This window comes from Alligator sinensis, unplaced genomic scaffold (assembly GCF_000455745.1).
Source record: "Alligator sinensis unplaced genomic scaffold, ASM45574v1 scaffold61_1, whole genome shotgun sequence".
Classification (NCBI taxonomy): Eukaryota; Metazoa; Chordata; order Crocodylia; family Alligatoridae; genus Alligator; species Alligator sinensis.
In genome coordinates, this window is record NW_005841986.1 from 1,424,788 (window position 1) to 1,440,814 (window position 16,027).

At 48.8% G+C, this 16,027-nt stretch overlaps 1 protein-coding gene across 1 annotated transcript in view; it reads left to right on the plus strand.

The window, feature by feature from the left end:
* NEURL1 (neuralized E3 ubiquitin protein ligase 1) overlaps window positions 1-16,027 on the plus strand; it is a 191,653-nt gene that overhangs the window by 947 nt on the left and 174,679 nt on the right. The gene's annotated exons all lie outside the window — the stretch shown is intronic.

The following is a 16,027-nucleotide window of genomic DNA, read 5'->3' on the forward strand; positions in this document are numbered from 1 at the left end:
TAGCTTGCAGCTGAGCAGAGGCCTGCAGTTGCGTCAGCCCAATACCTTCCCCCAGCTCGGAAACCATCAGGAAAGAATTGAAAAGCAGCGGGTGGCACGAGGGTTTGCAAGTCAGCTCCAAATTTGGCCATGTTAAGGCCAGGTCCATTATTAATAAACATGTAAAAAAAAAAATTAAAAAAAATTGTGCTCTGCAAATGGTGCCGTGACGCAGGGAAGTGGCATGCAAAATTAAAATTTCATACGGTGGCCTTACAGTAAAGGTTTCAGGATACATTGCCAGCAAGGCTGCTAAAAATACCCTCGTTATCTAATCTTCCAACTCCGAATCTGACAGAAGATTGCGAGCGGGAAAACAGTTCGGTGTTGCTTTTAGCTGTTTTCCCACTGCTTCCCTAGCCTGTGATTCGGCTTCGTGGCGGTGCCCGGTGTCATTCAGACGGGGACAGCGTTATTCAAAAGTACAGCCTGTCACTGGGAGGAGGAAAGGTTCAGACAAACCGCCGAAGATTTATGACATGGTTTAGATAAGGCCACGAAGGACCCGAGATGAGAAACTTAATGCTCATTTTCAGTCTAACCGCGTTTTCCAGGGCGTGGCGAAAACTTTGCTCCCCCATGCCAGATGGAGAGCAAGGGTTTCTCTTAATTAAATACTTCAAATCCTTTGCTGCAGATAGAGCTGATTTTCCCAAGAAATTAGTGGGATGTGTGATGTATTCTGGGCCACGTGTGCACAGGTTTGGGACCTGATCCAAAACCCAGTTCAGATCAGCAGAAGCATTTCCCAGGACAACATAGGAAATAGGACTTGAGGGACTCTTGGGTTATCACATCCAGTCCTCAGCTGTCAGGCTGCTTGCCCCTGCCGTTTCTCCAATATATTTATAGAGAGCAGTTGTGTTCCCTCTCGGTCTTCGGTTGATTAAGCTAAAGAAGCCCATCTCTTTGAGGCAGCAGCATCATGATGGGCAGGATAAGCGGGGCACGAGCCCTGCGCGCTACCTATTGCTGTTAATCCTTATTTCATCTCATTTCTATTACGAGTCCTCGAGCTCCCCCGTTTCTTCCTGCCTGATATGCCGCTGCTCCTCCAGATCAGCCTCTCTCCAGCCTGATCATTCCCCTTTCATCTTCTTTTCACTGGTTTCTTATTCACCTATAACAGTGCTTGTGCTAATCCCCACTGCTTCCAGCCATTCGCCCAGTTACGTCTGGAGCCCTTCCCTGCTTGCTTGGTCTTTTGCTTGGGGTGCAGATTCCAGTGCATCGGGGCGAAGTTGAGTTATCAGTTTTAATAAATAGTTTCCTTAATTTCTCAAAGTCTGCACGTTTGCAAACAACCTTAGCAGCAGACCTGCTCTTTTCATTTTTCCATTACATTTAATTTTAGGCCTCTAAGCCATTCTAGTCTAGACAGGATCTTCACGATAATATCTGAGCCCCTTCCATGCGTGTAGTTAGCAACGTGACTAGCACATGTCAGCTGCTGTGACAGATGTTCGTCTGTCCATCCTCATTGCCTTCACTAGGTATTGTCAGAGAGAACTTACCCTTGCATTGCTGCCCTTGGTTAGAAGCTGATCAAGGGCACAGGCTCCCTTTGGCTTCAGTGCAAGTTAGACATATGCAGTGGCGAGGGGATGTTAACATGTGGGGTCCTTCAATCTAATATCATTGTATTAATCGAGGCATTTTTATTTCACTGCATGTGCACACATTTTTATTTTGCTGCGTGCACATGCTTATTCCTTCTCCCAGCCAGACGGCAGACTTCTAATCAAATGAAAGGACCAGTTTTTGGAAAATCTGGAGTTGGATTTGTCTGCTTTCCATACAGCCAGAGCTCTGTGATGTCTGACTAGGAGAGCTGCACTCTGGCTCTAGAGCAGTGCTTCTTAACCGGGTGTTCGAGATCCTTTCAAGGGTGCCGTGGGACGTCGCGCGCTGTCAGGCTCGCAAACGTGATTCATGAGAGAACCCCAGAGATTTCAAATAGAAATCCATAGCTGAGGTCTTTCAGCAATGGAAAAAAACTGCTTTATTATTTTTCTGCAGTCAAAAAAAGAGGGCAAGCTAAGAGGTGGTTTTTTCCAAGGGGTGCCCCAGGTCTACCCAGGGGTCCCTTGGGTGTCAAAGGGTGAGAAGCATGGCTCCGGAAACTTATTCTCTCTGGTGGTTTCTTTATGTTGATTTAGACATCTGGGAATAGGTCACTCTCATACAAAGCACTAAAGAGACGTTTGCTTTTAATGATTGATTTTTCACTTCCCACCAGCATCAGCTGGCTTCAGGGAAGCAGCCCCACCTATATGTAGAAAAGCTTTCATTTTCATTACTAAGCATCGAGTCACCCAGATCTCTGCCAGTGAAAGCATTTTCTCCTCCGCTTTTGTTTGCTTTATTTTTCTGTCCTTTGATGCAAGGAGTGTTTCACTCAGCTGCTTTTCCATGCCTGAGTGTAACAGGGTTATTCAAGCTGCCTCCACAAGGTGCGTGGGGGTTAATCAGCCTTATTGGAAGGGAGGAAAGCTGCTTATCACACCCCGAAGAGCGGGCGCTGACAGCTGGGCCTTGTTCAAGCAGGATTTTCTCCGGGTTGCGTTGGCTCTCAGGGAGGCACAGGCTGTTTCTGAACCCGCGGGTTCCTCCTTTCAGAGTTCGGCACCAAGCGGCGCAGCGGGCACAGGACCCTGGGCTTGCCCACGTCTGAGCATCACAACCCCCCCGGCGGAGGGTACTGCAGGGCTGTGCATTGGTGTCCAGGGCTTGGTCTTACAGGGGGACTGAAAACCGGTGGGGGGGGAACGGGAGCGAAGGCGTGGGAATGACTCAAGCGGCGGTGCAGGTGGATGGAAGGGCTGAGCTGTCTGCAGCCTTTCTGGGGAGGCAGGGTGACATCAGCAGCCACATCTCCGCAAGGCCCATTTCTTTCTTTTCTTTGATCTCGTTTCCCTTGGGAAAAGAAGGGGGTGGCTGGTGACTAAAGCTCACACCTACTCTCTTCTGCCTGCTTGGCTGATGAGATAGACGCACCATGGTAACTCGTCTGACACCTCTTCCTCAGCGCCTGCTCCCTTCCCTGCAGATGCACGGGGGAATTAGCCCCGGGGATCCAGCTCCTGGGGAAGTTCGCCTCCTGCGGAGCCAACTAGAAAGCGACTCCCCTCCTTCCTGGTACTGTTAGCACTCAGCACCTCAGGATCACAAAGCACTTCATAAATCTCTGGTAGTTAATTAAGTCTTGCTGTGCCCTGGAGGGGGAGATGTGCTGAGCAGGAACATTGCAGAGCTGTGGTCCCCTAGGACCCTTGTGATTTTTCAGTGCGCGGCACGCCATGCTAAACCGTTGCTTCGTCGCAGGGGCTGGGGGAGGACTGGGATCCTCCTGCTCCAGAAGCAGCATCTTTATTTTGCGTTCAAAGCCCAGGATGAAACGCAAGTGAGGAGATCTGACTGTGCCCAGCAGAGGGCAATCACACACACACACACACACACACACACACACACACTCTCTCTCTCTCTCTCTCTCTCTTTAAAAATGCACGATTGGACACAACAGCTCCGTTTGTTACGTGTCTACCTAGCAGCTCACTAGCAGCTGAGGATGGAAAGGAAGGGAGTTCCATTATCTCCTCGTTTTAAATCTGGGGGAGAGACTGAGATGCTGTGAGGTTAAGTGACTTTCCCAAGGTCGCGCAGTGAGTCGGTGTCAGAGCTGAGCGTGTACAGCCTCTTTCTCCTGGCCGTCTCATCCGTTTACACCTGGCTGATTCAGAGCGAAGAACCAGGCCCCGAGTCCAGTGCTGCGTGCCGGTGGCCTCCTGCAGCCACTAGTCCACGTTCCCTCCTCTCTGAGGTCCCAGTTCATTCAGCAAAGCAGTTAAGCAAGCATTGCAGCTTTACACGCCCATGTCATCCCCTCCCTATTCAGCGAATCACCTAGAGTGTTATCCTGGGGGAGGCTGAGCGTGTGCAGCTTCCAGCGCTTTAACGGCAGCAGAGGATGCTTGGCTTCTTGCAGGATCGTGTCCCCTGTGCACATCCTTCCCTCCTCCTGAAATCCATGACACGGTCACTTCCCCTAGAGCACAGCACACACTTAAGAGCTTCGGCTGCATTGAGGTCTGAGCGAGCTACTTGGCTCCTGGGATTCTGACGTTTCCCATTTCCCTCTCCAAATAAAAGAAGTCAGAAAGGGTTAGGAAAGACATGCTCTTTTGGCCCCCCGGCCACGCACACAGGTACCACTTTCCTCTCGTGTCAGTGCTCAGCCCTGGACATGGGGTTTTGCTGCTGGAGCTGAGTGAAGGTCAGGCTGGCTGTGTCCAGCCTTTGAAGCACTCCCTGAAATGCTTTGCCAGAACACTGCTGAGCCAAAATAGGAATTTAATAATAAAAAGCACTGTTACATGCTGCTTATTGAAACAGGTCTGGCATAGGAGGCTTTCATGGGCAGCTCCGATGGTTGACTGAGCTCAGTAAAGGATGCCAGGTATTTGTGCCCTTGCGTGGGTTTGTCTCGTAGATTAGGATGTGTTAAAAGCAGGGGGCAAGGATTTCTTGGGGGGGGCATATCTTTTATTGGACCAACTATGTAGTTGGGATAAAGTTAGACGAATGCAACTTTGTCCTGACAACCAATGCCTTGTATTCGAAAGCTCATCTAAATTTAACCCGGTAACGTTGTTGGCACAATAAAAGATATTGCCCTAAGAAATCCTTGCCTCTCGCACAATATCTGGGCCATCACGGCTGCAACATCAATCTTACACCAGCATAACTTAAAAGCAGGGGTCATCCTTGGGATAAATGCATTAAGGAGCAACGCAAGGCTCCAGATAGCTGTTAGTGCTGGTAGGTTGTGTCACTCTATTATTTGGATATTTTAAAGCACTGCTGCTTGGTTTCTTTGGACTGCCGTTCTTCTTAGACCCCTGAAAAGCCATTAACTTGTCTGCCTTGGTAATGCTCCATTGTCTTGGCCTTCAGACACATAAGCAGTTTTTCAGGGACTCTGGCAGGATAGAATAGGATCACATTTAGGGATCTAAGAAAAGAGGCTCTGGTCTTTGCTTTGGGAAGCTTCATACACAACATGTAAATAAAATATGTATTATACAGTATAGGGATGGTGTATACAGTATATAGTAAAAGGGGAAAGGGTGTGTACTAAGCATACCGTATGCAGCAAAGGGGGCTTTCCAATTCAGTATGGCCCGGAGGATGTGTGCAATAGAAATGTACTCTCAGGTACTTTTGAAGTACTTGCGGTGAGCTCAGAGGTAGTTGCTTGGTCTATTCATTGGTGTAACTAGGTTCCCAGCAGAGAGGGGGTGGTGTTCAGTGTAAAGATTTGGGTCCATTACTGTAGGCTAGAGATGGTGTTAACTGGTGCAGGTCCACGGGTTTCCCTGGGGGAGGAACTGTGACCAAACACGCGTGGCTTTACCGTGCAAGTCCACAACAGCACAGTCTTGCTTTTCTCCCTGGCCCTCTCACAGCCCCCAGATGTGCTTGTTGCAGCTGCTGCTGTGAAATTCAGCTTTCACGTGGACTGTCAAGTCGTTCTTTCATGTTGGTATACAAGCGTAGAGTCTGCGGGGTTAGTTCGCTCAGGTATGTGCTAGCGGTGCTCAACCTTTCTGGTACAGGGGCCAGATGAGTGGAGCACAGCCGGTCTGCAGACTGAATCTGGCAAGCGGAGCAACCCCATGCACCCGGCTGGGTGCTGGGTCTGGTCTTGCCCACTGGGTCTGTGTCCATCCATGCGCTGGGTCTGGGGCCACGTGCTGGGTGCAGCCCTGCCTGCCAGGTCCAGGTATAATCATAGACAATGAGGGTGGAAGGGACGTCAGGAGGTCACATCTAGTCCAACCCCTGCTCCAAGCAGGACCAGCCCCAACTACATCAGGTGGTTTTGCTCTATGGGCCAGTTCTGGCCCGCAGGCCATGCTTTGAGCACCACTGTCCTAGTCTGGTGGTAAGCGTCCGAAGCACAGGGCTGCTGTTGCCCTGCGAGGACGAGCGTGCCTCATATAGCTCACCGTCAGGAAGTTTTGTTTTCCCGTGTAAGCGCTCTCCTGCTTGACTATTGCCCCAGTTATCTCCTTAAACCCTCCCTTCCACTCCTGGTTTATATTTTTTAAATATTTGCTGATTATAAGATAGCTACTTCTTGACTCACTATTTATCCCAGTTAGATCTACTGTCATCTTCTCCCGTTTCTCCCATCTTCTTCTGAATGGCTCCCCCTTTTAGAAAGTAGGGAGGGTATATATGCTCCTTTATAGACTAAGTAAATCAGATATATGCAGAGAGAGCACAACCATGACAAGACCTGGGATGGGTTTGAATCGTTGACCTAAAGGCAAGAGGCTTTGTATACTTCTACCATTGCTTCTGAGCCACCTATTCTCTCAACTATTACAACCAGTAATGATTATTTATAAATTTCCTTCTCTTGGGCTACACAAAAGGCTATTATAAGCAACACGGAAAGCACCATCAAATATATGGTTTAAGAAGAAAATAAAAAGGAAAAAGGTGTCCCGTATACCAAGCATGTCCCACACAGCAAAGATGGCTTTCCAGTGCAATACGGCCATGCTGATAGGTGCATTAGAAATATATGTAATATACAGATCTTAACGGGCAAAAGCTGTGACTAATGTCTATGGTCTATTTTCATGAATAGCCCCAGTATAGTTTAAGCCTGTGACAACTTCATTTTCATAGCAATGCAAATACAGTATGTAGAGGCCAAGAGCGCTGCATCTAATTTAGCTGTGTTGCTTTAGCAACACCATGCAGGTTGCAAATAGTCTCCTTGGTAACACTTCCTAAGTGCCATTAGATAAGCGGCGGTAATAAACATGGAAGCGGATCATAATGAGAGCCAGGCTCCTGTACAGTGTCTTTTTATAGCTCTGGAGATCATGATTAACAGGGTGGCAAAAGAAGAGAGGAAAAATCTGAAATCTTTCATGATTGTATATTTTGTATGTCTAAAAACCGGAATCTGTTGCTTCGGAATTGCTCTCACTTGGACGGTTTAAACACAGAGGGGGACCGTTTCTTCTCTGCGATGGTACACAGCAGAGATGGACGTGATTCAGCCGCACCTCTCCAGGGAGGATGCCGTGTTAGGCGTGCCGTGGGCATGGATAAAGACAGGTTCCCTGCCCCAGAGAGTTTGACCTATAGGTTAAAAACGAGGGCAGAGAGAAGCAGCAAGTGAGAGAGGGTGGGATTTTGCCAGTTGTGTTTGTTACAGGCCTTTGCAAGAGGTGGAGGTTGAAGATGGACCTGAGAGCGGAGGAGAGCGGGGTCTTGGGGTGGTCACCGACGGGGCGTCCCCAGGGGTTTATCTTCCTCCCTACTGGGATCTTTTTTCCCTGTACACTGCTAGCGAAGCACCTCTCAAATACGAGGCTTGGGCTTGTGCACAGAGAAGTCATCCCAATGTCAATCCTAAAAACATCGCTATTGGGTGCGATGTCCTCAACTCTGGAAGGAGTTGTATCTGCTCCTGATTACTGAAGATTTTCTTTATGGTCATTAGCAATAATATCAGGGTGCTGCAATGAAACCAGATGCATGAAGTGGGCAAGAGGAGAAGCAAAAGCACAAGATTCATCCAGCGATGGAGGAAGCTCAGGAGATCGTGGGGTTCAGTTCGGAGGCTCGGATGAATTTCACGGCTCTGAACCTTTTTCTTTGCATGACACACAAATCGTTTTATTCCAGGAAAGCCCAGTGCTTTACATGGGGTGGTGACTCGCTGGCAACAGGGCAGTTAGTTGGCAAGGATTTGTTACCCCCTGAAAAACTTCAATTTTACAGTGGAAAAAAATGCAAACCCAAAGACTTGGCCAAAGCTCCCGAAACATTGGTTGAATATTGAAAAAGCCTTGCATCCAAAGTGCTGCTGTAGCACCGAATGGGAGTTGTTTGGATTCCTCAAATTCCCGTCCTCCTCTCTGGTTGGATGCTGTTTCCTGCGGTGTACCATCATCTCCTTGGTTGCTGAGCCATTGCCGTGTATCTGCGGGGGGTCACCATGGCCAGAGCGCATCACGGGAGGTATAGGTGAAAGATGTGAGTTTTGAGGTGGCATACGGGCTCAAGTTGCAGCAAGGGAAGTTGAGGTTGGATTGTAGGAAAAACATTCGCACTAGGACGCTAGTGAAGCACTGGAACAGGCTCCCCAGAGAGGTGGTGAAGTCTCCATCCTTGGAGGATTTTAAGGCTTGACTTAAAGCTTTGGCTGGGATGATGTAGTTGGGGCTGGTCCTGCTTGGAGCAGGGGGTTGGACTAGATGGGACCTCCCGAGGTCCCTTCAACCCTCATTTTCTATGATTTTATATGAAGATAGGGCTGCTTGGTGCTCAGAGGCAGGGAAGCTATTCCAGCCTTTTGGCTTGCATTAAAGAAAAGCATGGAGCTGGGGGAGGAGCTGTATCCTCAGGGATTTCCCGAGAATCTCGGGTTTCATTGGAAAACGTTTCTGTACTTGGTTGCAGAGAAAATCATGAAAATGCAAAGCAAGAATAAACGAACAGCTCAGAAACCGGGAGACCAGTAACAACCACTAAAAATACTTTTTACCAGAATATGTATCTCAGGATTTTAAGCCTGTCTCGTGATTCTGGGGCCCTCGAGCTATGATTTTTGATCGCCTGATAGGGACAGGTGACCATGCAAAGTGGAGCTGTGGGAAGAAACCAGTGCCAAGGAGCGACATAAGAACAGAGTCACGGCCAGTTCGAGGCAGAAAAGCGGAAATAGGGAGTGCTTGCGGTATGGAGACCTGAGGCCACGTTTTGCATCGAGACCAGAGGCCACGCTGGTGGAGCTCCAGATCCAAACCTAAACTGGCATCTTTTTAACCTCCTCTTTTTGCAGCAAGAGCTGGGTCAAAACACCTCTTGCAGTGAGGGCAACCGAGGCCCTGATGCATCTTTAGTGGCTTAGGTGCATCCCTCATTTCATTCCTCTAGGCCAGCTCGCTCTGACTTCGTCCACGTGCAATGTCCTGGGTAGCCCCAGCCCCTGCAAACTCCTTCCTGCTCGGTTTGTGCAGAGTTCAGGCAAATGCCGCTGGTGTCTCTTTTCAAGGAGATCTCAGCAAAAAAAAAAAAAAAATCCTCCTGGAATTCATCCGTCTTTATGACCCCGTTATCTCAGGGCCTACATTTTTCATGTCAGCACTAATTAATTTGGGTCCTTGGCCGTTTGTACGTTAAAGGCTGTGCGGGAGAGTCACAATGCAACGTCTGTCTGTGAGATCAGGGCCCCTGGGCCTTCAGCTTTCCAGGGAAGGCGTTGTGTTGTGGCTTGCACGCACAACAGAGAGGCTTGCAGTAGGCCAGGAGGGAAATCCTGCTTCTCCTCTCCCCCAGGAGAGCATCTTGCTGTACTTGTAAAAGCAAAACTCCTGATGTGGATTTACGGAAGCACTTTCTAAGGCTGCATTAGACTGAAATACATAGAGATGGGCATCCCCTATCTGTACCACCGCTAGTCCTGATGGTGCACCGACCTGGAGGGATTTCCCCGAGCGGTCCTGGGGACTTTCTGTGTCACAAAGCAGAGGCTGGATCCCAAGATGCTGGAGCCAAATGTTGCTGCCCTGGGTCCTACAAAGCCAAAAGTTAAATAGGCTTTATGCACAGGATCTTGCGAGGGACCTGGAGGAAAAACACCTCCCTGCTTCAGCCAGCAGCTTGGGGTGAAGTGACTTCTGCCTCCCCCACCTCACCATTTTCTTCCGTGCCTCATGGGCCTGGCATCCTGGGTCCCATCATCCCCCTGCTACAAAACTTTAGACTTTGACATTGTACCGCTCTTGGGTACCCTTATGTCTTTCATTCCCCCTGTTTGGAAACTCAGCTTTAATAGTAAACACGATTTTTCTTATGCAGGATCTGGGGTGACCCACTTCATGTCACCGGTTTTGCAAAGGAGCAAACATGATTTTAAAAATTCAAGGCACTGAATATGTAATAGCATCAGGGAACACTTTTCCATCATTTTGGGTCGTCTGTGTAGAAATGTGCGGAAAGCAGAACTGACTCCCCTGTGATGACATGCCGTTCCCCGGTGACAAAGAACCAGGGGAGCAGGAAGCGTGGTCTGCTCAAGACACATAGGTGAGGAACAACAGGTAAGTCAGATGCAAACTCCTACATCCTAGGGTAGACAAGGGTTTTTGGGTAAATCCAATACCTTTTATTAGACCAACTCAAATAGTTGGAAAAATTCTTCTTTGCAAGCTTTTGGGCACGAACATCCTTCGTCAGGCTGCGGAAGCACCTGCAGATGGTCTGTGCTGTTCCTGGATGGAGCGGTAAAGCAGCCAGGGCGCGTGTTCAAGGCCTGGCATTAGCAGCATGGATAACGTGGTAGAAATCCCAGCATTTGGAAGCTCATTCTTTACCTCTCTGTGCAGTAAATAGAGATGGGCAAAGGCAGTCTTGGTCTTTGCATACCTCATCCAGGGGCTGGGACTTTGCAAAACCAAAACGAGCCCACCTAGGGTGGGTCAGGTCTTGTTCTGAACTAGCACTTTGGGCCTGTCTTTAGTCATGAACGTGGTGAAGCACAACAGTATTTTACAGGATTGAACCTCCTTGCAGCCAACAGCCATTTCCCGAGCGTGGTCCGACCACCCGAGTCACAGCAGAGGCTGTGTACGGCCAGCGCCACTCTCTGACGTGGGTTCGATGCCAGCTCGGCAGAGCCATCCCTTCCCTGCTACCAGTTCGAAGTCCTGCAGCACCTGGGCTTTCCTGGGCACGCTCTCTCTTCCATGCGGACCCTGTGTTAGCTTCTGAGGTTTGCTGGGATGATGGACCGTCGGGATACGTCTGCTGGCCGAAACCAGCAGCTTGGACTGCCGGCAAGTGTGTTTTGGCAGGACCTGGCAGCCTGCAGCTTCCAGCTTGACACAGACCAGTGAGACAAGCATGTTGGACCATTCTTGGGTTTTCTCTAGACCCGGATCCAGACCGTGGTTTGTTTTCTCCATAGTGAAAATTACTGGAGCGGCGAGTCGAATTCCTAAATGTTTTGCAAAGGGAATCCGGGATTCGTACTGGTTCAGGTGATCTCCTATTAACAAGGGCTGATGTGGCACCCTGTAGTGATCACCAGGTTCAGTACACAGGCATGCACGAATGAGAAGAACTTAAAAACAGACACTAATAGTGGAGCAGTAGGCAACGTCTGCACGCCCTTTGTCTTTCTAGGTAACTACATTGCAGCTCCCTAACTTAGGGACCATCTCCCAATCCCCAACTTCCTCCGTCTCCTGTTAGGGAACAGCTCTAAACTATAACTTCTATCACTGCAGAGCAGGCTCTGAATTATGACTCTGAGAATAGCAACTCAGTCCCCACCTTCCCTTTTTAATCCCTATGGGGTAAAAAAGCACGGTAAGCACCATTCCTCCCCCTGGCACAGCATACTTCCCCCTTCACCAGCTGGCACGTGGGAGTCGCACCCACTCTCCGCGTCTACCTGTGCGGGAATGGGAGTTGTAGCTTGGTGGCAGCAATATGGGTCGTCCCTGCATGGGGAATAAATGCAGTGGCTGCTTCTCCCCCGTGGAGGAGTGTAACCACGCTCACGCTCAAGAGAGAGGAACGCCGTTGCTTCCTCTCCATAATCCCATCAAGGTCGTCCCATGGGGAATAAATGGGGAATAAATGCATGTGGAATAAATGCAGTGGCTGCTTCTCCCCCATGGAGGAGTGTAACCACGCTCACGCTCAAGAGAGAGGAACGCCGTTGCTTCCTCTCCATAATCCCATCAACACCGGCTCTGATTTTTGTGACCCCGACTCTCTCGTTTCCAGTGCAGACGGCAAAGAAATCCTTCCCAAGCAATCGGTCACCCTCAAGTGACTCGATCTGGTGCCCGCTCATTCAGTATTCAACACCGAGAGCAGATCATGCTTTGCATTCTCTTCTCGCTAGACCCGCTTATTATCACTTACTGCTGAAATCAGCCCGCATCTCTTTGCAAGCCTCTGCAGCGTATTACACAGACTCGATCGACACCCACACCGGATTTGTCATATTCTCCACGGGATTTCATGAGTCTTCCCCCCCCTGCAATGACAACTGTCCCTTCTGCGCTGGTGTCTTTATTACTAATACATTGATCACTACATGTTAATAATAATGAATCCTTGGCTTTTAACTCCTGCTTTTCATCCAGAGATTAATTGCGTTGTGGAGCAACTCCCTTGAAAACAAGGTTTCTTTTGTGTTTAAGCGTTGGGTTTAGGGGCCTAACTATACGCTCCCAAATTTAGAAGTGTGTTGTCTCGAGCACTTTGTCTAAGCTTGCACAAGAAGAAAGCCCCTGTTTCCTGTAACGTCGCCCTGTGCTTTAGCCAGCGAACACTGATTCCTTTCTAAGCTACAGGCTGTTTTGGGGTATTCCTGTTACTATTTGGGGCTGAAGAACAAATGACTCGGATTAGTCCAATCAGCCTGTCCGCTCCACAATACGGTCACCCGGCAAAGAGGCATCAGGATCCAGCTTCCCATGGGTTGGGTGTAAAGTGGCTGCTCTTCCCCTCCTCTTGCACTTCAGGCATATCTAACTGCAGAGAAGGGGCCAGGGGACCTGTGTTGTACCCTCTTCGAGAGTGTGGCCCCTGAAACACCTCACAGGAGCTTTATCCGTCTTGGATTTATAAACCATTTTAGAGAAAAAGTATAATCTCAGGCCTGCCTGTAGGACCAGGATAGCTTTCTGTTACAGAGCTGAGAAGCTACGTGCAATGTAGCTATCAGTTCATCAGCTCTCAACATTGCAGCTGTAAATTCTCCATCTCTTTTGGAAGTGGATTAGCATTTAGAAATATACAGTAAATTAGATTATACCGGCTCTTAACCATCCTTTATTGTCTATGCTTCATAGGACTTCAGCGGTAACCGTTGGATGCAAGCAAAATGTAATGTGGGCGGTTAAAGTCAATTCTAAACAAAGCTATTAAACAAAAAAAAAGCATCCACTTTCCCACCTAGTAGCTGTATCATGAGCAGCAGTAATAGCTCTCATCAGAGAGTCCCGAGTTGGCCTCTTCTTTCCTCCTTCTTCCTTTAACCCATTTAAAGCCAGGCTGGGGCAAGTGCTGCTTAAGGGCTTGATCTGCCCATCCTCAAACAAATAATCTTGCTCCCTTGGACTCCTTTTGGACTGTAACCCTCTCGCCAGGACCAGGTGTGAGCGGTCTAAGGGTCTAATTCGAAAGTGAACTTGTAGTTGAAGCCCTGCCCTGCCCCCCTGAGCCAGGCTTCTATGTTTAGACCCGAAAAAGTGAAATATAGGGGTCTACTCGATTTGCAGTTTCATGGACTTGGTTCATGAAATCAGCTTACCAAAAAAGCTTACTAAAAATAAAAGGCCGGCTCTCCAGCGCGAGCCAGCGGTCCTTGCTGCCTTGCAGTCCACCCGGGGTGGAGAAGGTGGGGTCCCGGCGGGTGGGGTGGCATGAAGGGCGGCAAAAATCGTGTCATCTCACTGCAATTTAAGTAGGTCCCTGTTTATCATCTGACTTGTTTTGTCCCGGAAGTCTTAGTCGCTGTAGGTATCTTTACACCTGCTTCCGGGGGTGGGGGTGAGGGGGACATTTTAATTAGAGCGGCTCTCGGGAGCCACTCTAATGAAAATGCCTGCAGCGTCCTTGTCTTGTCCCGGAAGTCTTAGTCGCTATAGGTATCTTTACACCTGCTCCGGGGCTGGGGGTGAGGGGGACATTTTAATTAGAGCGGCTCTCGGGAGCCACTCTAATGAAAATGCCTGCAGCGTCTTGTGCATTCAGCATCCCCCCCTTCAAAACGGCGGTGGGGGGCATTTTAACGGCGTTAGTTAAAGCACCCCCGCCACCATTTTGAGATGCGGGGACGCTGAATACACATGACACCGAGGCTGCTGGAGCGTTCTCATTAAAACGCTCCAGCGGACTCGATTCATCGATTAATTGAGTCTGTTCCAATGCATTCAAATTAGAGCGTGTCGAAGCAGGTGTCGAGCATGTGCATAGGTGCCCATTGGAATTGCCGCCCAGAACCGGGACGCTCACAGACTGAAGCCCACTGTAAACCTCCAGATCCAGAAGCAGCCCACCTGGGACCAGAAGTACTGTGGGGTAGCTATCTTAGTGTAGCACTGCCGAGAGGCAGGGCTAATGACCTGAGGCCCAGAGCCACAGGAAGGAGACGATATTGCAGGAGACGACCGGAAGAAGTCTCCAGCAGAAATGTACTTGTGGGAAAGCCAGGGCGAATGCAGGTTGCTTTTTTAAAAGCGCCCCGCGTCTCATTTCAGTTAGTATAATAGCATGGATGGCAGATGTGTATTTGGGTTTAAGGGAAAAAAAGACAGTGCCTTTTTACTTTGCAAAGCATCTTTTGAGCAAGTGCGGTCTCCAACTGCTTTGGCAAGTGAAACAATAAATAATACAATGACTTTCTATTGTTCAGCCTGGCTTCTTCCCTGAAAACCTGCGGAGCCCTAGGGGCCTTGTCTGCGTCAATTAAACTTTGCAATGGTTTCCTACCCTTTCAAGCACCAGTTGCACTCAGCTGATGCTCGTAGTAGTGCGAAGGCTCGTTTCTCTGAGACGCAGGCATCGTCAAGCAGCTTGTCATCTAATTGTGTTGAAAGCAGGTCTTGTGGACGTGGCACCGCCTGTCTACATTAGGACTTCTAACATTAGCCAACCGATGTGGAAAATTCTCCTAAATATTAATTAACGAATCGTTGACAAGCAGCCCGGTCTTCGCAGGTGGAAAGAAGACTAGAGGTGTGAAGACTTACTACTACACGACACCAAAAGGAGGGGAAAGCAGGCGCCACTCGCTAGGCGCACGAGTTCATTTCTGCTTTAATAGTTGTATGGATGTTTTACAACCCACTGGTTGTTGTTTGTCACCAGTTTGGAAGATGAGCGTTTACTGGGAGTCGGGACCCAGCTGAATCCGGCTCTGTTTAATTACTGTTTACACAGTGCTAATTTGCAAAGCCATCGTTTCTGAAATGGATGCGCTCCGTTCCAATAAATATTTAATACTCCCATCTGCCATGGTTGGGTTTGTTACCAACCTCGTCAGATAAAGTATAAGGAACAGTTGTTTGATGCTGACACACAAAAAAGATCTAGAGAGCCTCCTGGGACAGAAGTCTAGATTGTACTTGGTCTGCTCCTTCAGGACACAGAATAAAAGAAAATCATTTATTTAGCCCTGGAGTATGCTTGTCTTTAAATTAAACATGCATCTTATTTACCCTGCATATTGGAGAGAGGTTTAAATCAGCAAGAGCCATAGGAAGGTTAAATCTTGATTTCACAAAGAGGATATATTTTAAATCCTATCTTGCAGCGTAAGAACGAGGCTCTTTCCCTGGTATAATCGGGACTAAATCCATTCACTTAATTGGAGTGATTGCTGTAAGCAGGTGGAGAATCAGGCCCCATATTGCCAGTGTGGGACTGGCTGTGGTACTGGGTTGGGGCTACTGGCTCTGTCAAGCTTTTGAGCAATGGGAACAAAATATTTCCAGAAGCCAGTGCATGCTGAGACTGAGCTGATTGCTCCTGAGCTAATAACCTCCGTGCGATTATAAGTGCTCCTGGACAGGCCTAACTATAACCGTGTGTGTCATCCCATTCACTTCAGTGGGGCTAATGATATCGGTAAGGTTAAGTCTGAGGGTCTGCTAGATTTGCTCCTCAGTTTGATGTTGGTCTGAGAGAGGTGGGGTCCAGGTGTCCAGACCCAGCTCCAGCACAGTCCTGCAAGGTGACCTTGGACAAATTGCTGAAGTGCTGAGCACGGTGATTGCCTGTCGCTTAGTTTTTGTGTCTCCGTTTCCCCAACTGCGACCCGGAGATAGCCATAAATGCCTCATTTGGATATTGCAAGGACTAGGTAACGCTTGTAACCCTATGCGTTGTTACCAGTTGATCTGGAATATGTAGAGTCACCTTTTTTTGAGTAGGGAAA